General features: G+C 35.5%; 1 protein-coding gene and 1 non-coding gene across 2 annotated transcripts in view; both read right to left on the bottom strand.

Annotated features, from left to right (window-relative positions):
• Positions 1-27448, bottom strand: part of ADGRL2 (adhesion G protein-coupled receptor L2) — a 605011-nt gene that overhangs the window by 231046 nt on the left and 346517 nt on the right. The window lies entirely within an intron of this gene.
• Positions 12150-12255, bottom strand: LOC131810648 (U6 spliceosomal RNA). Its single transcript, XR_009345647.1, has one exon. It is a non-coding gene; the product is annotated as a U6 spliceosomal RNA (small nuclear RNA).

Genomic DNA, 27448 nt, shown 5'->3' with positions numbered 1-27448 from the left:
TCTACAAACTCAACTGGAGATCGAAGCAAAAAAGAGCAGCAATTTTAGGAACAGAAAAGTGACCACTTTCTGGAAGGTAGGAGAAGTGAATCTGAGGTGATATACAGGAAGAGAGATTTCGGGGGGGGGGGGGCAGCTCCTGGCAAGTGGCAGAGCATCGAAGCACAAAATCAGAACTTTTAGAAGTCTGCTCCACTGAGGGACGTTGCCCCAGAGGCTAAGCTGGGGGTGGAGCCCTCATGGAGACAGTGTGGTCTCAGAACCCATCAGGTCACAAAAAGACCAGAGGTGTCTGATGTGGCAGAGCTAACAGGTACAGAGTGGGGAAGCTGGCTGCAGAGATGGAGCCAAGCAGTGGGCTCTCAGCTTGAGGTTACCTTAAACTGTTATCCAAGGCATATTCAGGCCACCGTTCTTCGAGTGGCAGATCCGGGTAGACTGCCTTCTTCCTCCTCTGTGAGAGGTGGTATGGGAGCATGTTGCAGGAATTCGCTGGGGTTGGAGACTACAAACAGGGCCATGACCAGACATAGAAATGCTTGCTCATGGGCTGTGTGAGCTCAGAGTGTGGCTGGAGACCAGGGAGACAGGAGAGGTTGACTGCTTTTCTCTGAGGGTACACTGAGTACTGTGGCCCTGAGCTCTCAGCTTTACAGAGCCAGGGATTGGGAGGTCAACATTTTTATTCCTGTTCTCCAAAGCTCTACGGAAAGCGTTCAGGGAAAAAAGCCACTGAAAGCAAAAATGAGCAGATTGCTTAACCTGGCCCCTGGCAAGGGAGGTGCAATTCTGCCTCTGGTAAAGACATTTAAGAATCACTTTAACAGCCCCCCCCCCCAACCCGCAGAAGATCAACAAGAACATTCAGCCAAGACCAAGTTTACCAATCAATGAGAACTGCACACTTCAGAGCTACAGGAATACAGCACATAGAATTCATGACTTTTCCTCATGATTCTTTAGTTTTTCAAAGTTAAATTTTTCAGATTTTTTTTTTAAAGATTTTATTTATTTATTTGACAGAGGGAGAGAGATCACAAGCAGGCAGAGAAGCAGGCAGAAAGAGAGGAGGAAGCAGGCTCCCTGTTTTATGGATCCTGGGATCATGACCTCCCTGGGATCATGACCTGAGCTGAAGGCAGAGGCTTAACCCACTGAGCCACCCAGGCGCCCCCAGACTTTTTTTCTTATTCTAATTTTAAAATTTTTCCTTTTTCCCTTTCTAAAAATTTTTAAATATTTTATCTTATCAATACCTTTAAAAAAATCTTTTAAAATTTTCATTGTTATAAATTTTCATTGTTATAGTCATATTCTATCCCTTCATTATATTTAATCTTATTTTCTTTTTTTAACATATAGGTATTTCCTTCTTTAAAATTTTGGGATACAGTTTCTTCTAATAGATCAAAATTACCCTAAATCTAGCATTTTGTTCTAGTTTCCAGTCTGATAACATTCTTCCCCCTCTCTTTTTAAACAACTTTTTATCTTATCAATTCCTTTTTTAGAACCTTTTTAAATTTTTCATGTTTACAGTCATATTCTATCCCTTCATCATGTTTAACCTTATGTGTGTGTGTGTGTGTGTGTCTCCATGGAGACAGTTTCTTTTAACAGACCAAAATACACCAAAAATCAAGTGTGTGGCTCTGTTCTAGTATATATATATATATACATATTTCCTTCCTTCTGCCCCCGGTTTTATATCTCTTCTGACTTGGTTACTCTGTATTTTTCTGGGGTCATTGTTACCCTTTTAGTATTTTGTTCTCTCATTCATCCATTATTATATGGATAAAATACAAGGTGGAAAAACTCACATTAAAAAAAAAAAGAGGCAGTAATGATGGCTAGGGACCTAATCAATACAGACATTAGTAATATGTCAGAACTAGAGTTCAGAAGGACAACTATCAAGGTGCTAACTGGGCTTGAAAAAAGCACAGAAGATACTAGAGAACCTACTAGAGAAAAAAACACAGAAGATACTAGACATTCTAGAGAATCCCTTTCTGGAGAAATAAAATAACTAAATCTAACGAAGTTGAGGGGCTCCTGGGTGGCTCAGTGAGTTAAAGCCTCTGCCTTCAGCTTGGGTCATGATCCCAGGGTCCTGGGATCAAGCCACACATCGGGCTCTTTGCTTGCCTCTCTGCCTACTTGTGATCTCTGTCTGTCAAATAAATTAAAAAAGTCTTTTAAAAAATAAATAAATAAAAAATAAAATCTAACCAAGTTGAAATCAAAAAAGCTATTAATGAGGTATAATAAAGAATGGAGGCTCTTACTACTAGGATAAATGAGGCAGAATAGAGAATTAGTGATATGGAAGGCCAAATGATGGAGAATAAAGAAGCTGAGCAGAAGAGAGACAAACAACTACTGGACCACAAGGGGAGAATTTGAGAGGTAAGTAATACCATAAGATTAAACAATACTAGAATAGTTGGGATCTCAGAAGTAGAAAGAGAGAGGGGGGCAGAAAGTATATTGGAGCAAATTATAGCATAGACTTTCCCTAATTTGGCAATGGGAACAAGCGTCAAAATCCAGTAGGCACAGAGAACCCCCCTCAAAATCAATAAAAATAAGCCCACACCCCATCATCTAATAGTAAAACTTACAAGTCTCAGAGACAAATAGAAAATCCTGAAAGTAGCTCAGGACAAGAGGTCTGTAACATTCAATGGTAGAAATATTAGATTGGCAGCAGACCTATCCACTGAGACCTGGCAGGTCAGAAAGGACTTGCATGATATATTCAGAGCACTAAAGGAGAAAAATATGCAGCCAGGAATACTATATCCAGCTAGGTTGTCATTGAAAATAGACAAAAAGCTTTCAAGACAAATAAAAACTAAAAGAATTTGCAAACAACAAACTAGCCCTATAGCAAATACTAAAAGGAGTCCTCTAAGCAAAGAGAGAGCCTAAAAGTAACAAACCAGAAAGAAAAGAGACAACATACAGTAACAGTCACCTTACAGGCAATACAATGGCATGACATTCATATATTTCATTAGTTACCCTGAACGTAAATGGGTTAAATGCCCCAATCAAAAAACACAGGGTATCAGAATGGATAAAAAAAACAAACCCACCGATATGCTGTCTACAAGAAACTCATTTTAGACCCAAAGACACCTCCATATTTAAAGTGAGGGGGTGGAAAACAATTTACATGCTAAGGGACATCAAAAGAAAGCTGGGGTGGCAATCTTTATGTCAGATAAATTAGATTTTAGGCCAAAGACTATATAATAAGAGATGAGGAAGGACACTATTTCATACTCAAAGGGTCTGTCCAACAAGAAGATCTAACAATTTTAAATATCTATGCCCCTAACATGGGAGCAGCTAATTATATAAACTAATTAATAACAAATCAAAGAAACACATCAACAATATGGCAATAATAGTAGGGGAGTTTAACATCCTCCCCCAACAATGAAATGGACAGATCATCTAAGCAAAAGATCAACAAGGAAATTAAGGCTTTAAATGACACCTTGGACCAGATGGGCATTGCAGATATATTTAGAACATTCCATCCCAAAGTAACAGAATGCACATTCTTTTCCAGTGTGCATGGAACATTCTCCAGACTAGATCATATTCTGGGTCACAAATCAGGTTTCAACGAGTACCAAAAGACTGGGATCATTCCCTGCATATTTTCAGATCAAGTCTTTCTCAAGAAATAAGAAGGCCTCAAGTACACAAACTAACTCTACACCTTAAGGAGGTGGAGAAAGAACAGCAAAGAAAGCCTAAACCCAACAGGAGGAGAGGATTCATAAAGATTGGAGCAGAAATCAATGAAATAGAAACCAAAAGAATAGTAGAACAAATCAATGAAACTAGGAGCTGATTCTTTGGAAGAATTAATAACATTGATAAACTCATGGCCAGACTTACAAAAAGAAAAGAGAAAGGATCCAATTTAATAAATCATGAATGAAAGAGGAGAGATAACAAACAATACCAAAGAAATACAATTATAAGAACATATTATGAGCAACTAAACACCAGCAAATTAGACAATCTGGAAGAAATGGATGCATTCCTAGAGAAGTATAAACTACTAAAACTGAACCAGGAACAAGTAGAAAACCTGAACAGACCCATAATCAGTAAGGAGACTGAAGCATTAATCAAAAATCTCCCAACAAACAAGAGCCCAGGGCCAGATGGCTTCCCAGGGGAATTCTATCAAACATTTAAAGAAGAATTAATGCCTATTCTCCTGAAACTGTTCCAAAAAATAGAAATGGAAGGAAAAATTCCAAACTCATTTTGTGAGGCCAGAATTACCTTGATCCCAAAACCAGACAAAGACCCCATCAAAAAGGAGAATTAGAGACCAGTATCCTTGATGAACACTGTTGCAAAAATTCTCACCAAAATACTAGCCAATTCATTTAAAGGATTATTCACCACGACAAAGTGGGATTTATACCTGGGCTGCAAGGTTGATTCAACATCCACAATCAATCAATGTGATACAAAACTTTAATAAAAGAAAGAACAAAAACCATATGATACTCTCAATAGAACCTGAAAAAGCATTTGACAAAGTATAGCATCCTTTCTTGATCAAAACTCTTCATAGTTCATAGTGTAGACATAGAGGATACATACCTCAATATCATCAAAGCCATCTATGAAAAACCCACAGCAAATATCATTCTCAATGGGGAAAAACTGAGAGCTTTTCCCCAAGGTCAGGAACAGGGCAGGGCTGTTCACTATCACCCACTGCTACTCAACATAGTACTAGAAGTCCTGGTCTCAGCAATCAGACAACAAAAAGAAATAAAAGGCATCTGGATTGACAAAGAAGAAGTGAAACTCTCACTCTTTGCAGATGATACGATACTTTGTGTGGAAAATCCAAAAGGCTCTACTCCAAAAGTGCTAGAACTTATATAGGAATTCAGTAAAGCATCAGGGTATAAAATCAATGCACAGAAATCAGTTGCATTTCTATACACCAACAACAAGACAGAAGAAAGAGAAATTAAGGAGTCAATTCCATTTTCAATTGCACCCCAAACCATAAGAATAAACCTGGGAATAAACCTAACTAAAGAGGCAAAGAACCTGTACTCAGGGAACTATAAAGTACTCATGAAAGAAATTGAGGAAGACACAAAGAAATGGAAACTCCTTCCACACTTATGGATTGGAAGAACAAATATTGTGAAAATGTCAATGCTACCTAAAGCAATCTACACATTTAATGCAATCCCTATCAAAATACCATCAATTTTTTTCAAAGAAATGGAAAAAATAGCCCCCAAATTTATATGGAAACAGAAAAGACCTTGAATAGCCAGAAGAATGTTGAAAAAGAAAACCAAAGTTGGCAACATCACAATTCCAGATTTCAAGTTCTATTACAAAGCTGTAATCATCAAGACTGTATGGTACTTGCACAAAAACAGACACATAGATCAATGGAACAGAATAGAGAGCCCAGAAATAGACCTTCAACTCTATGGTCAACTAATCTTCAACAAAGCAGGAAAGAAGGTCCAATGGAAAAAAGTATCTTCAACAAATGGTGTTGGGAAGATTGGACAGACACATGCAGAAAAATGAAACTGAACCATTTCCTTGCACCACACATAAAAATAGACTCAAAATGGATGAAAGACCTCAATGCGAGACAGGAATCCATCAAATCCTTGAGAAGAACACAAGCAGCAACCTCTTCGACCTCAGGCACAGCAACTTCTTCCTAGAAACATTGTCAAAGGCAAGTGAAGCAAGGGCAAAAATGAACTATTGGGACTTCATCAAGATCAAAAGCTTTTGCACAGCAAAGGAAACAGTCAACAAAACCAAAAGATAGCCAACAGAATGGAAGATGATATTTGCAAATAAAATCAGATAAAGGGCTAGTATCCAAATCTATAAAGAATTTTTCAAACTCAACACCCAAGGAACAAATAATCCAATCAAGAAATGGGCAGAAGACATGGAAAGACATGACCTGAGCTGAAGGCAGAGGCTTCAGCCCATTGAGCCACCCAGGTGCCCCACAAATCCTCATTTCTTAGTGTAGCTTCCATTTTTGCTTGATAGCAAATTTGATCCCAAATAATTATAATAAGAGATAGGAATTTGTGTTTCTTATGTCCTAGGTACTACTTTCAGCAATTTACATGTGCTGTCTCATGTAATGCTCATAATAATCCCATGATTTAGGTGTAATTATTACCCTTGTTTTACATATGAAGAAAATGAGGCACAAAGAGGTTAAATAATTTGTCTAAGTTTCCATATTTATAGAGCAGAATTATAGTTTGAACCCTCTATACCATGTTACTGATCTTAGCCTAACTTGTTTTTAGTAATATAGAGTTCTCTTTTCTTAAGTGAACACCATAAATTTCTTCAAATCATATTTGTGGAAAGTTAATTTTCTCACAAGTTAAGAAAGAGTCCATGAAATGTAAGAGGTCTTATTGTTATATTTTTGCTTCTATTAGTACGTTGCAATGCCTGACTAGGAGGATATCCCCAAGACTAGCAGACATTTAGACATGGGGAAATGTTTTTTCTATGAAAGCATAGCAAATTTCAGATATCCTGGGGCTCCCATACTCCTAACTTCTCCAGTCATACTCCAAACCCCTCATGCCCACAACTCATTTCTACCTAAGAATGAGTATTCTCCAAAACAGGGGAAAAGAATATTCGAAGGATAGTCTCCTTTAAATATTTTTTGCCTTTAGGAAGATATAGTCAACCTCTGTGATCCCTTGTTAGGTTAATTATGATAATCTTTCAGCTATTTTAAATGCCAGATATAAAAATTATTACTTGATTGACCAACTAAACAAGCATTCAAATACAAGTAGAATATTTTATGCCACACAAACTTAATATTGTAATTTTCAATTTTTTAAAAAGATTTTATTTATTAGGGTACCTGGTGGCTCAGTGGGTTAAGCCTCTGCCTTCTATTATTTGCTATACTATTTAAAAATGGTTGTATTATAGTAATGTGGGTAAGTATAAAAATGTTATCTATCCACATATTATTTCTGCTAAGTTTTCTGCCCCTCAGGAAGTATCATAACTTCATTTTAAAGCTTATTTATTTATTTGTCAGAGAGAGAGGAGTGCACAAGCAGGGGGAGTGACAGGTAGAGGGAGAGAGAGAAGCAGGCTCACAGCATGGGGCTTGATCCCAGGACTCTGGGATCATGACTAGACCAAAGGTAGATGCGTAACCAACTGAGCCTCCCAGGTGCCCTTCATAATTTCCCATTTAGACAATATTCATTGATGTCTTAATACCTATCAGAGATTTGACTCCTTCCTACTAAATTAAATAAAAAGACCTTTCACATTTAAACAAAAGAAAACAGAAAACCATCACTATAACCATTAGTACCAAACATCTGAGAAATCTTAATTGTTTTCAATGGAAACCCCACAAAGCATATTGTTCTTTTTTAATTATTTACCTACCTTATTTTAAAAGGGGAGGCCTGCAGTCTACACTTCAGATTGTATTATACAAATTCACGAAATATACATGACTTTTCTATAACCTGAACACTACTTTAGGATTATGACAAAATTGCATGGAAGATGTTGAATTTGAATTTTTTAAGTTATTTTCTTACTTTGAAACAATTCCAAGTTACAAAAATGTTGTAACTGCAGTACAAATAATATTGTTCCTGAATGATCTGAAAATTATGATAATTTGAGAGTAGTAACAACTGAGCACTTGAACATATTTTCCCCACAAACATGGACATCTCTTTATAAATGAAATGCAGCCACTAAATTCAGAAAATAGATACTCACTACCATATAATCCTCAGACTGCATTTAAGTTTTGTTGCTGGTTTCAATAATACTCTTGATAGCAAAAGGATCCAGTCTAGAATCAAGCAGTGCATTTCATTATTCTGCCTCTTTAGTCTCTTATAATCTAGATTTCCTCAATTTCCCCATAATTTTCATGGATTTGACATTTAAAAAAATTACGACTTAGTTATTTTGCAAGATGCTCTTTGAGGTTTATCTTCTACTTTCCTATTACTGGATTTAAATTGTCTGTCTTTGAAGAATCATGAAAGGGATTTTTTTGTTCATCTCACAGTATCCTATCATTTGGTACATAACTTGTGAAGTTAGTATTAATTCATGATTAAGGTGATCATGTAAAAGAATTTTTGGTAAGTATATTATGGAGAAGTACATTAACTTTCAACTTACTGACTTACTAAGATAAATATAAGCTCATGGATATCCATTTTATCCAACGGGTTATCATTTGCTTTTATTATTATTCACTTTGATCTTCTAATAGTCTTAGATATGGGCAGTATGATCTTCTTTAATCTGACTTCTTCTTTCTTTGACATGTCCCTGGCATTTTTTTGAGTACTTCCATATTTTTGTACAATAAGAGAGGCTCTTTTTGTCTTTCTCATGCCCCAGCTGTGCAAACAGCTACTTCTCCAAGCAGTCCTAGTTTCTTTTATTCAGAAATGGTATTTAGAAACCAAGATTTGGGAGGTAGGTGTGCCCATTGTTTGAGTGTGTCATTGTTCTCAGGATTTGGAACTAAGAAAATATATGTAGGAAAAATTCATCTATCCATCTATTTATCTATTTTTCCATATATACACATATTAACATATATCTTCTATCTATATCCATACACTAGGAATTCACACTGATATGTGCGTTTTTAAGCCAACACCACAGGATCCAACATAGTTTCTTTCTTTTCATATTTGTAACTTCTTTCTACAACAGTGGAAACCCTATCTCCCAATTTTGCTTAACATATTTATTTGATCAATTTCCTCATGTATATTATTCTATTGATGCTGAACATCCCAGTCCTCCTTCCCCACACCAGATGCTCTTCTCATCCTTCTTGAGCTCCAACACTGCTCTTCAGGCTGCTGAGTTCTCCCTATACTCTATACTCTATAGAGTCTATATACCTATACCTATACTCTCTATGGATGCTAACCTTACTTGTCCCCATCTAATGAGTTTGGGTCTAAATTATTCAGGAAAGAAAGATAAGTAAAGAGAAGGGAAGATGGAAAGGAAGATGAAAAAGAAGAGAACGGGAAGAACTTGTAATATTTTTAAATTGCTTATTTGTCTGTTATGTGGATTCTAATGTCATTGCATATTACATATTTAATTGAAAAATTCTCTTTTTATTGAGTAACTAAAAACAAAATAACAAGTCTACTTTAACTAACTAAACTTCACATATTTGACAAATATTTATTAGGTACCTACTCTGTGCCAGTAAAAATAAATTTTAGTAAAAACCCAATTAACTACAGTTCTCAATTAATCAATATATTTTACTTACTTGCTTTTCAGCGAAATTGGCCCATTATAAGAAATCACATCCAAATTGAAGATTTATTCCAAACAAGGTCAGTCATAAAGCCAGTATGGATTTTACTGTAATTCTCATGACTTATGTATTATACTATATAATAAGAAGTGATATTCAGGATTATGACCCTGAAAGGGAATATGAAACTCAATCACAATCTAAATACTACCATGCTCATTAGAGACAAGTTATAGATATTTTCAACAAATATTGTTTTATTTTGTTAACCATAAAACTATTTTTAGTTTAGTTTGGTTTCCCCAAACAACCAATTTCTCATTTATTTATTCATTCTACAAATATTTAGGAAACCTATGTGTCAGGCACTGTTTAAGAAAATCTATTGAAGTTCCTGTTTTGATGGAGTTTAGCATCTTAGTGAGGGGGAAAAAGTCAATAAACAGGCAATTTGTGCTATTCCAGGTATTATAAGTGCAAGAAGAAAAATAAAGAAAGCTAGGGGAGCTGCCTTAGACAGATGGTTAATTTAGTTTTCCTTGCCATCAGTTTGTCATTTATCCAATGAGATTTTCCTTCTCAAGGTGAGAAATACATTGTTCTCATATTTTTTTGCTGGATTTCTTTAGTATGTTTGGGTCAAATTTATAGTAAACTCTTAGTTGTATCTAAATCATTTTGAACAGACTAGGTAGATATTAATCAAGATAGCAAATTGGGGAAGGTAAAAGGGAAAGGAAGAATTACTTGAGGAAGGAGTTTGAGTGGATTTTTAAATTAAAAAAGAATCTTCTTCATGTTACTTAGGTTTTCTATGTGAGTTCTGATATCTTCATGATCTTTAAAAACTATTTTTGTTAAAAAAATACTTTCATAGTGGTTGAATTCTACTTCAAATAATATGCTAATAGCTTATGTATCCTGAACAAGAATGAATGGAAAATGAAGTCATTGAGATGGACAAAAGTCTGTAAATCTTTCTATTGTTCATCAGCCACTTTCCAGATATGTATGTTTTACTAATTCCTATTAATGGTGATTCGACTTTAATAATTTAAATTATAGATAAATGGCTGAAAACCCTTCTATTATTCTCAAGCAAAATTTGGTATCTTATTTCTTAGCTCAGTAGATTTCTGTCTACTCCAATGGTACTGTTATAAATTTAAAGAATTAATAATATCAGTTTGACAGAAAGAAAAATAAGAAAATGAAAATGATTAAATTCTAGAATAAATTAGTTAATAGAAGTAAGTAGCATCCATATGTGAAAGAAAGAATACTGGACAGGAATTTTGAGATCTGATCTGAACTTTGGGCAAACAAATTCTAGATAGGTAACTTTGGGCAAGCAAATCCTATTTTCTTATCTTGTCTTCTTTTTGGCATAACTTTGGGCAAACAAATCCTATTTTCTTATCTTGTCTTCTTTTTGGCATAATGAAGATGATGTCAGTTCATGTCCAAAGTCACCATTTTAGAAACAAAATCCTAGAAGTAAAACCAACAAACCCAATAAAAAAATACCAGCCTCATGTGTTTTGACACATGCACTTTCTCACACTGTACACACATACTGTATACTAAGAGAAAAATTATTTTTCAGTCCAATAAGAGAATATGTTGAATACTCAATTATTAAAATTCCTATTCACTACGATTACTGCTCTGTTAGTTTCGATTCTTTCAAAAATTATAATAATCCTCTCGAATGATTATATTTGAGAAAAAAGGATAGGAGAAATAGCTACATTACATTTCTCTTTTGATGTTTGTTTTTTCAGTAGGGTTCACAAAAGACCTCTCTATCTCAATCATTTAGACTTTGCATATGTGCAAAAATACATTTTATGAAAAAATTTCTGATGTATTTTATATTATTTCTCAAATAAATAATAATGTACAGGGTTGAATTAGTTTACTCATAGCCAGAGAGAAAGGGACCCAAAATAACTATTGTACTATTAAAATTATTGGGGAAAAAATCCAATAATAAGTTTTGTTAATTATAATAATACCTTGACTTTTTTTAAGATTTTTAAAAAAAAATTATTTATTTGACAGATAGAGATCACAAGCAGGCAGAGAGGCAGGCAGGGGGTGGGAGGGAAGCAGGCTCCTAGACCCTGGGATCATGACATGAGCTAAAGGCAGAGGCTTTAACCCACTGAGCCACCCAGGCGCCCCCCTTGACTTTTATATAATATATTTATTCACAGTAGAGAATACTTTACAAAATATGCATGTGATCTTTCTGGTTCATTTTCAAAGGCATTTTTATAAAATACAGATTAAACAGTTTCAAAAATGTATTTCTTTTTTTTTTTTTTTTTTTTTTTTTTATTTTTTTTTTTTTAAAGATTTTATTTATTTATCAGAGAGAGAGAGAGAAGAGAGCGAGCACAGGCAGACAGAACGGCAGGCAGAGGCAGAGGGAGAAGCAGGCTCCCTGCTGAGCAAGGAGCCCGATGTGGGACTCGATCCCAGGACGCTGGGATCATGACCTGAGCCGAAGGCAGCTGCTTAACCAACTGAGCCACCCAGGCGTCCCTCAAAAATGTATTTCTTTTACTCATTTTGTCTCCATAATATTTAGCATCCTATACTTTCAATTTTAATGAGTTATTCCTTTTTAATATGTACCAATTGAGTATACATATTATATACGTATTTACATGTGTATAATGCATATTGTATACATGTTATATGCATATGTGCAAAGGCACAATGTTCACTGGCAAGGACCTTACAATTCATATTTTATTTTATTTATTTTATTTTAAAATTTTTTTATATGGGACACTTCATGAATTTGCATGGCATCCTTTGTGCAGGCACCAAGCTAATCTTCTCTGTATCATTCCAATTTTTAGTATATGTACTATGATTGATATTTTAGAAGTTAAAACCAAAATGGAAAAACTTTCCACAAAAATATCAGAATATAAAAACAAATAACTCTGAATTTTTATTTTATTTCTTCCTGTACATTATATTATATAAATTCCACTTTATTTTTTTTTTAACCAAGCAATACCTGAATCCACTAAAAAATTTCCTCTGACATGCTTTTATACCCCTATCTAAGTTGATGAGCATAAAGCTACTCATTTTTTTGGCCTTAAGCCATTTTATAAGGTAAAAGTCCCATGAATATTTGTTAAAACCTCAACTACAAAACTAGTGACGCATCCAGTGGATGGCAAATTTGGATGGGAGGGAAAAGCAGCTCAGAGAACTTGTTAGCGGCTGATACAGTATATATACATTGAGGAGCCTAGAAAGCACTGGACAAAGGGTTATGTTGCAGTGGTATTTGTTGTAAAGCTACATTCCTCCCCCTTATAAATCCATAAAGAGTATATGTTTTTTCACATAAATTTATACCCAAAGGTGGAACCCAATTATCTGTCACAGGACTGTTTTAAGAATGAAGTGAGATCATATTTATAAAATTAACACTGAGTGTGTACTAAGATCTTGGCCCTGTTTTAAGTGTATTCATCTTTACAACAACACTACAAATATTAGGTTAAAGCATATGAAATTGCCAGTTCTCTACATGAAAAACAGTTGAATATCTGCAGAATTATATTTCAACCTCATCCTATCGTTTCATGTTACAAATGAAGAAACTGAGGAACAGAGGGGTTAAGTAACTTGCCCAAGGAGAATTATTGTTTTTCTCACTTTACAATTGAGAAAGCTGATATTTAAGAAAGAACAAGCAACTTTTCTGTGGATACACAGCTACCTGCCTCTCAGGGAGTTAGATCAAAAGAGATTATATCTGCTTATGCACTTTGTAAATTTCATATTGCTTAAAATGTTAAACTATTTCTGCTGTTAACATAAAATCTTCTTTTCCTACGGTCATATTGGGTCTTTCATTCTCCAATCACCAAGGATTACAAGGAAATCATGCCTTTGGTTTGGTTTCAAGATAAAATGGCTATCATATTTACTCTCCTCTGAGATGTTTCCCTCCAAAATGACAGGGTGACTGCAGTCATCCATCCTGCCCTTTCTGTTATCAACTCAATGCCAAATGATTAAGGTGTGAGAGTACTTTGGTTTGTCCTCAAATTATTTTCCATGATGTCCTTGGGACAGATGAGGTGCAAGGGCTATTGGAGATAACATAAAAACATTGATGAAACATTATCATTTCTCAAGTAGCACACAATAAACTTCAAACAAAATTTCATGGGATTTAATTTGAGCTGGACCGAGGGATATTTTAGAAAGCATACATGGCAGAAGAAAGAAGAAACTAAGTAGAGACATCAGGTTGCTCTTCTTCTCATTATTATTTTTTTCTCTTCTGCTCTACTTTTGTCAATGCCCTTGTAATAAGCTAGGCACTTTGACACATTTGAGCAGCATTTGGTGCACTGCAATGAGGCCAGGAGAGACCATCTTCAGCCTTGGCAGAAAGAACCTGAAGATCTTTCTTAGTAACCTGTGCTAGGTGTGCTAGTTCAATGAAGTACTTCAATTCCATTAGTGGTTTCCTTGTAAAAATTTCAACTGCAACAGTAACAGTGTATCTTTATGGTTCTCTTGGACACAGAGGGTATTGTGACTACCAGTGCCTACCTCAGGAGTCAACCTGTGCATGAAACCCGATTCCACCTGCATTTGAAATTTCTGCCACTTAACTTCTTGTGTGACTTTGGGCAAGCTTCATATTTCTTTACATCAGTTTTTCATAGGGTATATATTCGTTCCTACCTATATTATTTAGAAGCATTTTAAGTGGGATAATGCTCGTAATCTTTAGAACATTGCCAAACATTCTCAGCATTTTAATCGGTATTGATTTCTTATGAAATTTTGAGCATATCTTAATTTAACATTTAGAAACACAAGTGCTTTCATGTGTTCACAGAATGCTTAACCATCCATCAGGAATTTAGGTTAATTTCCTTAGGAAATGATTCATCACACTCCTTGCATTTATCTTATTCTCACTTTATTTTTCTAGATTTATCTTTAGTGTATCCTTTCCCACTTCCCAACATTTACATACCACCTCGGTTTTCCCAGAATAAATACACTTCATCATCAGTTATATCCATCCTTGTCCTTTCCTTCAATGTTGTAACACATTTCATTGTTTCTTCTTATTTACTGATAACTGTTGTATTACCAAAATAGACATCAGTTGCAAATACACAGTAGCTACACTGGGTGCTATTTGAAGCACAGAGAAATTTCCCCCTGAAATTGAAGCTGATGAACTAGAGGCACATTAAAAACAAATTAAGATCCACTCACTACAACCAATATGGGTTACCACAACAGAAAATTGCTGTGGCTATTATACACAGTAACAGAGAACTTGTACTAGAAGAAAAAAGTAGAATGTGAGTTATAAATCACAGTAGGTTAATAGAAGACTGTTAGCTCTGATTTTCCTTTTTTCTTGTAGAACCTTTTAATTACTGCATTTTTAATGCACTTACATTTGCCAGTAGTTCTCTTTTTTATTCTTCTAATAATAGTTCCTAAGGTACATCCTATAAATTACACCTTTCCTTTTCCTCTCCCTCTTCTCTTTAAACAATTCTGAGAGAGAGAGAGAAAAGAGCAAACTGTAATTTTAAGTAACTCCTTTGGATTAGTTCATGTGCTCCTTAAAAAAAAAAAAAAAAAAAAAAAAAAAAATCTCTGTCATTAGCACCGTGCTTTCCTGTCCCCATTCTTATACATGCCAATTTATCAGCGGCAGCATTACTGCTGGCCTGCCGTTTTTCTATTAAGGCACCAACTCTAGACAAACAAGCCCTCTCCATTCACTCCCTACATTCTTAACTTTTTTAACTTGTTCTAATTCCAGGTTTCCTCTAAGGACCCTCAATTTCAAAACCCTTCATTAGACCGGCGGAAAGTACTTCTGTTTCCTTTTACACTATAAAAGGCTAAGTTTCTCCACAAACTCATTTGTTCAGTTTTGTTGCTTAACCTCCTTACCTCTTACATCACTTTTTGCAAGGACAGTGCCTTTTTTTTTTTTTTTTAAGTTCTCTAAGTCTTGTCCTTCTATCTTTGAGATGTTTCTGGAAACTTCACCTCCTGATTAAGTAGAAAAAATGTGTTACCACTGAACTTGCCAAACAAGTTAAGGGATGACTACAGGTCCTACATTTGATAAAATGCCAACGAATCCCAATTTAGAAACCATAGGAAAAGCAATTATGTGGGGGACAGAGAAAAATTTGTGGTAAGAATGACTCCATGGCAAATAATTAGGTATATGAAGAATAGGAATTATTTTTTTTTCTTGCAAAGATAGAGACATTCATTCATATAATAAATATCCCAGATTCTCTACTACACTAGAGCCTGGGATGATGATAATGATCCACACAGTAAAATATCTACTTTCTGGCATATTCATTTATGAAATAAGCTATTTTTTGTTGCAGTCTTTGCTTTCATTCTTCACTCTTCACATGATACCATTCAAAGTCAAAAGATACACATGAGACATCAAACACGTGTTTTTAAGTATTGAATTCAGTATCATTTCCCTCAAAAGCTTCAACTAGAATAGTTTAAATTACGGTAATAAAGTGATGGATTGGAGAAATAAAATGTTTTTATCTCTTCCTCCCCTTTCTTGCCTTTTCTCCCAGTAGAAGAAAAGTCCAAGATATGATAATTTGAAGAAAAGAGAGAGAGCCATATGTTGGATAACAAATGTTTAGTGAGTGAAGTTGTTTATGACCCCTAAGGAAATTACACTTAAATAATGAAATTATGTTTCATATGTTTTTATAGATTTTGTTTAAAACTACATTTCTATATTCAACAAACTAGGTAAGGAATATATTATTCCCAGTTAAAGAGAGAAAAAGTTGTATGTCAACTATATTTCAATAAAAATATAATTAACCAAAAAAAAGATGCTTGTCACAGAAAAAAGAGAGAGAAAAGTTAAACAAGCGACATAACTTATAGACAAAAGCAGGATTGAGGCTAAAACATAGGTTTCCCAGATCCTGGTTTGCTTTTTATTATTATTATTATATATACTTCTGTCTTTTAAAAATTCTCATGCTTATGTATACCGGCAGTCTTTGTCATACAAACAGTATACACCACATTCACATTAGCTTATGTTTTATATATTTCATAGATACTAAGATATCTGAAAACAAATTAAGTTTTTGTCAAAATTCTTGGTAAAGTGTGCACTCTCCTTTTGTGTGTTCAATTTTTTGATAAAATTTTAATATGTATATTTTATATTACAGTAGGTAAAAAGCATGTATACTTTGATTTTTCAAAGTGAAGTGAATCTTGAAATTCTGAAGCATGGCTCTGATATCAAAGATAGTCAAATAATCACCACACTGATAATATTAATTGATTGAATATTGCAGTCTTATTGGTTAGATGTATTTAAAACTGTCTTCAGTTGATTTCTCTTACTTAGAAAAATGCAGCTTCTAAGGAGAATTCAGTTAGGGGCGTTAGTGTGTTAGCTTTCAGAAAAAATGTGGGTTGGTTTGTGTAGACTTCACATGCACCTTTATTTATTTATTTATTTTTAAGACCCCCCCCCCTTTTTTTTTTTAACAAACAGAGAGCACTAGTAGGCAGAGAGGCAGGCAGAGAAAGAGGGGAAAGCAGGCTTCCCGCTGAAGCAGAGAGCCTGATGTGGGGCTTGATCCCAGGACCCCGGCATCATGACCTGAGCCAAAGGCAGAGGCTTTAACCCACTGAGCCACCCAGTCACCCTCACCTTTATTTTTTTATTTATTTTTTTCCTTTTTTTTCTTCTCAAACTATTTCATTTTATTTTTTTCTCCAGTGTTCCAAAATTCTTTGTTGATGCACCATACCCAGCGCTCCATGCAATACGTCACTTGCACCTTTAAATTTTAAATGTAAAATATCCCACGTCTTGTGAGAAGTAAGGGTAATTCTCAATGAAATTTAATTAAATGTATGTAATTATTGTGTTCTGAGTATGATCATTACTATGTTAAAGTTGCTGTAAGGATATGGATCTTGAAACTCAAAGACTACATCTCCCTCGATCAAGTTTCAGTATCTTGGTGGTTAGTACTCAAAATTGCTAAAATATACTGCCCCAAAGGTCTGTTTTCTAAAAGTAAGATGACCCTAAATTCAAAGGAAAGCGTAAAATTATTTTTGTATGCTTTTCTTTTCCCTATAATACGCTTTCTTTATCACTGATTCCTTTTTTTTCCAATTTCCTGTATCTATTTTGGCTTCACTCTTCATTTCACTGTAATTTTCTTTACCCTGATCCTATAACCTGTCACTTCTCTTAGAATTCCCTTGTCTCATCTTCACCTGAGATTAGCCTCTAGCCTATAATACACAAAAGAGGGGTAAGACCATTCCGTGTACTGAAAACATAACACTCCAGTTTATAATATATTTTTTTCCCATTTGAGGCCTGCCTTTCTGTGGTAATAGAAACCTTTACCCATGTCTTTCTCCATTCTGTTCTATAATCCATCACTCTGCTTCTCCACACTCAACTTGCAGGTTTTGACCCTCCTTCTCTATTACTGTCTTTGAGATCTGAACCTCTTTCATCCCTTTTGCTATATTGCATGCCTGTCTCCTCTCAAAAGCTCCCTACTTCTGTTCATGGCAGCTGATCCTCTAGATAGCTCATCCAGGGAGGGGATATAGAGGAGAAAGCCCACCAAGTGGTTTTACTTTCAAATACTAAATGTGAATGTTGGCTGGAGTGCCAAGTGGCAAGTCTGTACAGTACGAACAGTAAGCACTATGGGGGCTCAAAACTTTAGAATTATTTCCCTGTGTATGTCTGGACTCCATATCTGTGTCTGAATAGTCATGCGCTTGTCTCAACTTTGTTAAGATTATTCAGTGCAGTCATTCAGACCAAAAGGCATTGAAGTTGTAAAAGATATACTGCCAAGCCAAAGAGTTTGACTTAGGCTCACAAAATAACAAAAAGTGAAAAAAGAAAAGAAAAGAAAGAAAAAGATTTTTAAGCTATATTGTGTGAATGACAACTACTCAAAGCTCAAAAATAAGATGCCACTTCAGACGTGGCTATTAAATAGACTAGAAATCATATTCAAGGATGCCAGAAACTCACTGTGCTTTGTTCTGATTCAAATAACCCTTTAAAGTGGATATGTATCCAAGACTGCTATGTATTCAGTAGCATTTAATAAACCCTTGTTTAAATGGATGGAAACTGCATAATAAGAATTTTGTGAGAAAATTATTTGGAAGAAAAACCATGAACTACACTCTTTTCTTTAAAGTAACTTCACCCCAAGAGTTCCTCTGTTAAGAAATACTGGTAGTGTCATGGAGATTTGCTTGGTAAGCAGGTGGGTGAGTCTAAGCCCTATAAATATAGGGCCCCTGTGGACGTGCATATCCCCCATTTCACTTACCTGCTTTATTTATCAATCAATATTTATTGTTCATCATGAACAATTTAGGTTCTTTTTTGATTTTTCTCAGCCCACAGGGCTGGGCTGGGGTAGAAAGCAATTAGTTTATATTCTGCCCTAATATAAACAGTTAACAAGGCCTTATGCTGTCTCCTTCTCAGTGTTTCCGGCCAGGGCATTTTCTCGAGTGAGCTCATGGTTTTGTGTCTAAGGTAGAGGAAATAGGTTGATGGACTCTATCAAAGCACTCATAATTTTTTGAGCACTACATATGTGCCAGCACTTTTGAAGATATTTACATAAACGATTTCATTTTCAGGCTCCCAACACATCTATCCTCATTTCACAGATGGATGGGTAAACTGAGGCACTAATCAGTTAAAAAATTTGTCTAAGCTTATGCAGCAAGTGGGAGAGCCAGGGATGGAACCCTGACTTGAGAGCCTGCCCTCTCAGCAAGTAAGGTTGTCCTAGGGTAACTGAGTTAATTAATTCAACTCTTGTTGTATGAAGTTGTGGTTTTGTTTTGTTTTGTTTTCTGTCTGCCAGGCTTACTTTGCCAGGTTGAATCATGCTGAATAGACTGTCTTGTCTACAGTTGCCAGCACAAAAGCTTTTGTTGTTGTTTTGTTGTCTTGTTTTTGGGTGAAGCTCTTTCTCTTGGCCTGATTATTCCAGAAGTAAAATACCAGCATTATCAGGAGGACACTAGGCCACTGATCCTTGGGGCAGCAGGTATAGAAAAGCACCCAGTGGAAGACATGACAGCAGTATCCCTAAGTCCTGCTGGCTACAGCTCTCTAACAAGGTTAATTGTTATGAAGATAGAATCTAGAGAAATGATCACTTAGGTCACCAGGTTAAGGGTGCTAGCTAAAGAACACAGAGGTCAGGGCCTGAGGTAAGGCTAAGGGAGCACCAGGAAAAGGAGGTCAAAAACACAGGTGTTAGAATACCAGACTGCATCAGGAAAACAGGGGTAGGAAAGACATACCACAGCTCAGGCTCACTGTGTAGAATGGGGAAAGGTCAAACTGCCAGATAACAGAGCAAGCATAGTCCACTGGTGGGGTCCCTTTTGCATCTGTAGCTACTATGGCAACCCCTTTGTGCCTAGCCTATCTACTTTTTCTCTATGGTTCTGATAGTGAACACTAATCTCTCACTTTTAGTTCTACGTTCCTAAGCTTGTAGAATTACATCTAGGAATGTGTGGAAAGGTTTCATTTTCCACTGCATTTTCATTGACCTTCCTTGTGTTGGGCTATTGCTTTTGATGGAGAACCAGACTGAGACTGAACAGTTTCTTCAACAGCTGCTGACTCTCATACTAGAAGCTACCATAGAAGAATGAGGGCTAGCTCAGAGAATCTGTCATTCTTCTAGTCCTGAGAATTAGGGCCTTGGTTGGTTAAGGGAGACATTAGTTGATATATTGTTTGTAATGTAGCTTAGCATTCAATCTTGACCTAAATCCAGATCCTGCTAAATCGTATGACACCCTAAAGACAAACTTTGGCAACACTGATACATTTCCTGCATTGTAGGATACACAGAACTTGTTTATGACATCACTATTTATTTATAATTCGTTCTGAGGCCACCATGATCTGTCTTACCAGACAGTTTCAAATTTTGAATTCTAACCTGGGTTTCAGTTTGTTTTCAAGGCTTTAGTTATATCCAGTGAATCAAAGGATAGTTTGATAATTTGAGCAATAGTATTTTACAGGGTAAACATATTTGGGGTTGTGGAATTTGGACATCTAGTTTTGCAACTATAAATACAATTTATATTAAATACAATTTAATATAAATTGTATAAATAATTTATATTAATATAAATTAAGAAATATATATAAATATAATTTATTTATATTATTATATAAATAAATAATTAATATAATATATAATTAATATTTTATATAGTATAAATAGAAAAATAAATAATTTATATTATAAATTAATATAAATTATATAGATACAATTTACATTTAATTTTAAAGGCCACAAGTGAAAGTTTCCCCTTGCCAGGATGACTGTAGAAGCTCAATGACTAGTATCCTGCTTGTTGTTTAGTCAACTTCTGTTTCTGTTTGTTCAGATCATCCTTACAGTATCACACACTCTCAAAGAAATGGAACATAAACATATTCTATGGACTCAAAGTATGTAAATACATGAAAATATCTGAGCCACGGAAATATTTCCTGTTTAATGGTTCAGACTTAAAATTAGAAAAACTGAGTTCCATCAACATGACAGAAGTCATCAGCTGGAACCCGGGTTAGGGATGGGGATTGAGGGAGTTTTCTCTAGGATATTATTGGAGAAGAACAAAATCTTATAAATAGATGGGGCAAGAATGCTCACGTAAAACTCCAGCTGCTATCTCAATCTTTATTCCTGATAAATTTGTCCTCAGTGACCACTTCTACTCTGTTCATGATATGTAGAGTCCAGAAAACTGAAGAAACAGCTAGGAATCAGATGGAGGTTACTAAACACAGAGATCTGGGTATAAAGAGAAAGTCAAGATGGCAAACTGAATATGGCCATATCAAGGAAGAGCCCATTCCTGCCCAACAATGAACTGCAGGTGATACTGAATTCAGCAGAGCCTTGAGGGAAGTAATAAAGCATAGGAACACCAACTGACATAGCATGGTTGGAAAAGAAGGGGACCTCATTCCTCTACCTTAGTTTTGGGATGATGCTGGGACAAGGCTTTCCCTACAATAGTCCCTATCAATATCAATTCCCTATGATATGTCTTCTGCCTGCATGTTGCCTTTCTCTGTAACTGCCTCCATGGGTCACTGCCTAAACTCAATAAATTGAGCCCTTTCAGCACAAAATATTTAATTCACTATAGCTCCAAGTTACTTTTAATCTGTCAGTTTGATGCACCATAATGGAATGACCACAAGACCACATCAAACCGATATCAGTTTGAATTCTGGCTTTGACATTTACTGTCTGTGCCTCCCTGAGAAGTTTACTTAACACCTCTTTAAGCCTCAGTGTCTTCATTGTAAAATGGGTGAAATTGTACCTATCTCACATAGATGATAAGAGGATTTAAGGGATGATATATACATAAGATAGGGCCTTGCACATGGAAGTCATCAGTACATGGTTTTTTCATTATTTCCCTATACCAGTATCTGTATTCATTTCCCGTGGCTGTTCCAACAGATTATCGCAAGCTGAGTGGCTTCAAACAACAGAAATTTATTCTTTCACAGTTCTGGAGGTTAAAAAAAAAGAAAAAAAAATCCAAAATTAAACTGTTGGCATAGCTGGTTTCTTTTGGAGACTCTTGGGGAGTCTCTTGGGGAGAATCCTTTCCATGTTTCTCTCCTCACTTTTATGGCTGCCAGCAATCTTTGGTAATCATTGACCTGTAGGCACAACACTCCAGTCTCTGCCTCTGTTTTCACGTGGCCTTCCTCTCTGTGTCCTGTGTGTCTTCTCCTGTTCTGTTACTTAAAAGGACATATGTCATTGGCTTTAAGGTCCAACCTAATTCAGAATGATCTCATTTGGAGATCTTTCCCTTAATTACATTTGCAAAGATCCTTATTCCAAATAAGGTAATACTGAGAGGTTCCAAGTGGACATATCAATTGAAGTTCCAAGTGGACATATCAAGGAACATAGTTTGCTCTACTATAAAATATATGGTTAGCTGAATTGTATCCCTCCATGTTCATATGTTGAAACTCTAAACCCCAATACCTCAGAATGTGACTGCATTTGGTAGGTAGGGCCTTTAAAGAGGTAATCACATTAAAATGAGTCCATTAGTGTGAGCCCTAATCTAGTCTAACTTGTGTTTTTATAACAGGAAATTTGGACACAGCGAGAGACACCAGGAATGCACACGCATAGAGGAAAGCATGCTCTGTGTGAGGACACAGTAAAAAGTGGCTATTTGTGAAGCCAAGGAAAAAGACTTCAGAAGGCCAACCTTCTGACACCTTGAGCTTGCAGCTGCAGCCTCTAGAACTCTGAGAAAATAAATTTCTATTGTTTAGTCACTTAGTCTGTGATATTTTGTTAGGCTGCCCTCATAAACTAATATAATACATAAAATTAATGAGTGGCCTATTTTCTTTTTTTAAAAATATTTATTTATTTATTTAATCAAAGAGAGAGAGAGAGCGCAGAACAGGGGGGAGGGCAAAAGGAAGAGGGAGAAACAGACTTCCTGCTGAGGAGGGTGCCCCACTCAGCGCTCTATCCTAGGACCTTGGGATCACGACCTGAACTGAAGGCAGAAACTCAAGCGACTGAGCCACCAGGTGCCCCCTTTTTTTGTTTCTTTAAGGGTCTAGCAGTTTACACAAAGAAACTGACTTCTCTTTTTCTGTTTTTCACCTTCCATACAGTGTTTATGTTTTATTTTTTCATATTAACATACATTGTATTACTAGTTTCAGAGGTAGAATTTAGGGATTCATCATTTGGAATCCGTCTTCTTACCATGTGCTCATGAATCCCTTGTTTGCAGTCGCCTTACAATGAGGAAGCTCACTTCCCTCCTGCTCAGATACTACTTAATACAGTAGGTAGTGCCACTTTACTGAAATCCTGCATGATTTTGTAGATGAATTAAGTGAAATACAATGAATATAGTCAAGTACCTGACAATTAAAATTCTGTAGTATCTCAGACCATCATAATGAATAGTATGGTTATTATGAAATCTAAAAGGTACAGAGGATTTAGATTAAAAATGACAGTTTGTTTCTTGTGATCTACCTTTTCCTTTTGCAAATTGAATGTTAAAAAAGAATCTGGTTAATTGACAATTTTGGTTATTAAGGTAAAAATAAAATTCTTAAGACATATACATGATATTATACCGCATTTCAAATTAAGAGCCATTTCACTTGTATATTAAGTTACCTATTCAATCATCTTCCATTTGCAAATTCTAAAAATAGCCTTCATGAGCATGAAACTTTGCATCTTTTAATTTATGGGCTTGAAAAAACCCTAAACTCCTAAGTGTTATCTTTTTTAACTAGCTTATGATTAGCACAGCTGTTATTTTAGCTCATTGTTTTATTGCTTTTGTAAAGAGCTTTGGGAGTTTTATGAAGGTGCTATGCTTATAGTGTATTTTTAATCACCAATTCAGTTATCATTATCTTTGTCATTAAAAACAGCACATCTGTAACCCTATGTTGGCATTCAAATAGTATACATAAGCAATTAACAGTAAATATTAATAATGATATTGTCAACCTCTAAAATAGAAAGGCAGAATGATTAAGTTAAAGAAGCATATATAGTTCTCTTAAGATTTTCTCTGACAAGTATCATTTCAAATATATTTATTGTTGAGATATTTATCTGGCATATTACTTATGACTGGCATACCTAGAGGTTTTAGGGCAATACATCAACCAGTACTCTGGGGGTGGATCTCACATTGTACTCTCTTAACAATAGTTGGCAGCAGGTAGCATTCCTTTCCTCTGTGTTTATTCTGACCTGCTCTAAGGTCAAGACAATGAATATGTGATCCACCACTGTGTTCCCTCTGAAAATTCATGGATTTCTCACTGTTACTGTAATCTACATGTTTCTTCACTGTGTTAGCATGAATAAATAGGTTACTGAGCAAAGCAAGGGAGACAAGGCTACTGATACTCTAATCTCTACGGCTAACATCTGAGAGTTGGAATGACACCAGAAAGCATCAGGATTCAAGTGCCTTGAATAGACTCTTGGGTCTAGAACTGTTTCTCACTTCTGTCATTGTTTCCCAGGTCCTCAGCACAGTGCCAGGCACCCAGGAGGTGATCAATAAATAATTTTTAATGGGTAAATTAGTGAATGAGCAAACTGAAAAATATATCACCACTCTTCATTAGGAAAAATATTATCAGTTGCTTAGTCAACAGTGATAAATGGTACTGAACTCCATCTGGCGAAATTAAAACAAAACCCAAAAACACATAGGCCACTTTGCCTCAGGCTCAAGCAAAGCATTATCAAGATGCAGAGAAAGGAGCAAACACAGACACACATCTGTGAAATAAGGAAACAACAGCAATTACATATATCTCATAACCCATCAAGCAGTTCAAACAGAATATATAAACATGGTGTCTATGCGTTTACCTCCCCAGTCCTCCCCCCACCACCAGTGATAGGACATTTGAAATCTTAGGAAGTCTCCAGAGGAAATGCAAAATCAAATGAAAAATACTGTGAAAAGTTCTTGGAGGAAATAGATTTGCTCCAAAAAGTCCAGTTTTGAAGGAAGTGCAAGCTCTCATTTGGTAAGAAGTGCAAACCTGATAGATTAGGAAGCTACAGTAGGAACTTGACATGCCTAATGGAATTAAGGGACAGAATAATGTGGACACATTTTCTAATGAACTCATACAATAGAGAAACAGAAAAACTTGATATAGTATATGTAGAAATGTTCTAAGAATGTATTAAGCATACTGCAATGGTTCATTTCTGTAAATAATATCCCTGGGCCTAACAGAAGGGAGGCTGTCTCAGATAATGGCCTCCTGAAGTCAGATTGTTGTCCTTGCCTACACAAGCCTACTTAATAATCTTTCAAAATCTAACCACCTGTGAGTGAGACATTGAGGAAGTGGTAATAAATAAACTATTTTACTGCACCTTAGGGAAACACACTCATAATTTTACCCTACCTGAATCATGGGACAGTAACTGTAATACTTTAGACATGGTTTTCTATGAAATCACAGGCTTTGGCTGTATAGGTGAATTAGAGAATCAAATCAATCAATAATGTTGAATAAAGAATAAAACGATAAAACAAAACTTCTCCCTCTATTACCTGAATCATTAAGGTAAGAGTGGGTTTTATAAAGAGTACATTTTCTAGATCAGTGGTTATCATCCTGTTTAAACCAAGATAAGCAGTATCTGTTGACTGAATAAATAACACGTTTCACACCTTTTGGGGAATAAGTATAAGTGTTATGATACTTAGAAAATCAAAATTTCATTTACAAATATTTCTGACTTCAAATATAGCACAAAGTACCATTTCTGTAGATGCAGGAGCAGTTCTCAGAGAAAAGGGGTTGGTTAAGGCAGTGCAAAATGTGTCAAAGAGTATTTGTTACAATGTTCCTGGTTTGGGTCATTGTATGCTTTTTAAAACAAAACGAAAAGTGGAATTCTTCAACAGTGTTTTCTGGTATAATACATTCTTATAACTGGAAAAGGTTAGGGACCATCGAGCTAGACAATTGCTTGGATCTGTGCTGACAGTTGTGACTTTCTAGGATCACAGGATTAAAGAGCATCTCAGCAGATTTGACATCTTTGGCTGTCTTTGTGATTGATGCTCATCGCATAGCCAGAACCATGATGAGACTCTCCCCATCAGTCATTAAGGAAGGCTGTCATTTCACGCATATTGCCATAATTTGAGGACATGTCTGAATAGTGGAAGCAATGAAACTGCAACATGGCCAATCCCGTAAATTTAGCCATTTATCACATGTTACAAGATCTAGAGTCAATGGCCAGGGTGATGGATATTAATGATGGAGATGACTTGATTTAAATAGTTTATTGTCCACAGGTATAACTTAAGTGTAATTTATTTCCTTTTTCCTCAAAATAACCATGGTTAAGACTGGGAAGATTAACTGTCAGAAATTACTTAACTAAGAAAGAGAAAATGATTTAGTTTATCCCATAACAGATTTAAATTAGATCAGAATTGAAGGAGAAAAATATAAAAATTATGAAATAGAAAGAAAATGAAAATATGGAAGAAATACACACATCATCAAGTCATTAGTTCAGACGAATCATTTTGCTTAGTATATAAAGCATAGTTAATAATGGATTATCTCCAAAAATGCTTGAAATATGGCATTGCAGAAGGTAGTTCTGTTCATTTTAAAAAATTTTTTGCAAAGTCAGAATAATTTTGAGAATAACAGTACTGTAGAAGGTAGCAAAATTGCTAGACACAGCATCTCAGTTAAAAATAGTTACAAATAGGAAGCTATCCTTGGTAGAACAAAAAATAAACTTGGAAAAAAAAGTTTTGTTCCAGGGAATCAAAAATCTCTAGCAGGGACGAATGGCAAAAACCTTAAGTTGAAAAAGAAAAGTAAAGGAGCTTAGACATAGAATTAAAACTAGATTGAAAACAAAACAAAATCCTGATGATCATAAATGATTTTTTTAATGGTAAAGTCCAGAAGACATTTTAAAATTATATATTCAAGTTAGATTAGTGAATTATTACATAATAAGGGCCACATTCTACCTATATTTATAAGCCCAGCTTCTAATAAGTGAAAAGCACGTATGATGTATTCCTTTTGAGATGTTTACTAGTCCTAACCCTCTTCTTCAAAAACTAATCCCATTTCTGTAGTGGATGCTAGGTCCCAAATTTGAATGAGGTGGTCCTTCCCTGTCATCATAGCAGATAGGACTGAGGACAGAGTGAAAGAGATCTTCCCTAAGATAGGCAGAGCTGATTCTCTAGAGAACTGGAAGCTGAAGCAGTTAATTAAGGACTGGAATAGGAAAAGAATGGGCAGCCAGTTCAGGGCTATGTTTGGGCATGTGCATGTGCAGAAGCAGAGAAAGTCACCTGAGAGAAAGGGAGGAAGAAAGAGATGCAGAGAGCATG

The sequence above is a fragment of the Mustela lutreola genome, chromosome 10 (assembly GCF_030435805.1).
Source record: "Mustela lutreola isolate mMusLut2 chromosome 10, mMusLut2.pri, whole genome shotgun sequence".
Lineage (NCBI taxonomy): Eukaryota > Metazoa > Chordata > Mammalia > Carnivora > Mustelidae > Mustela > Mustela lutreola.
This window is presented reverse-complemented; position numbering and strand designations above follow the sequence as displayed.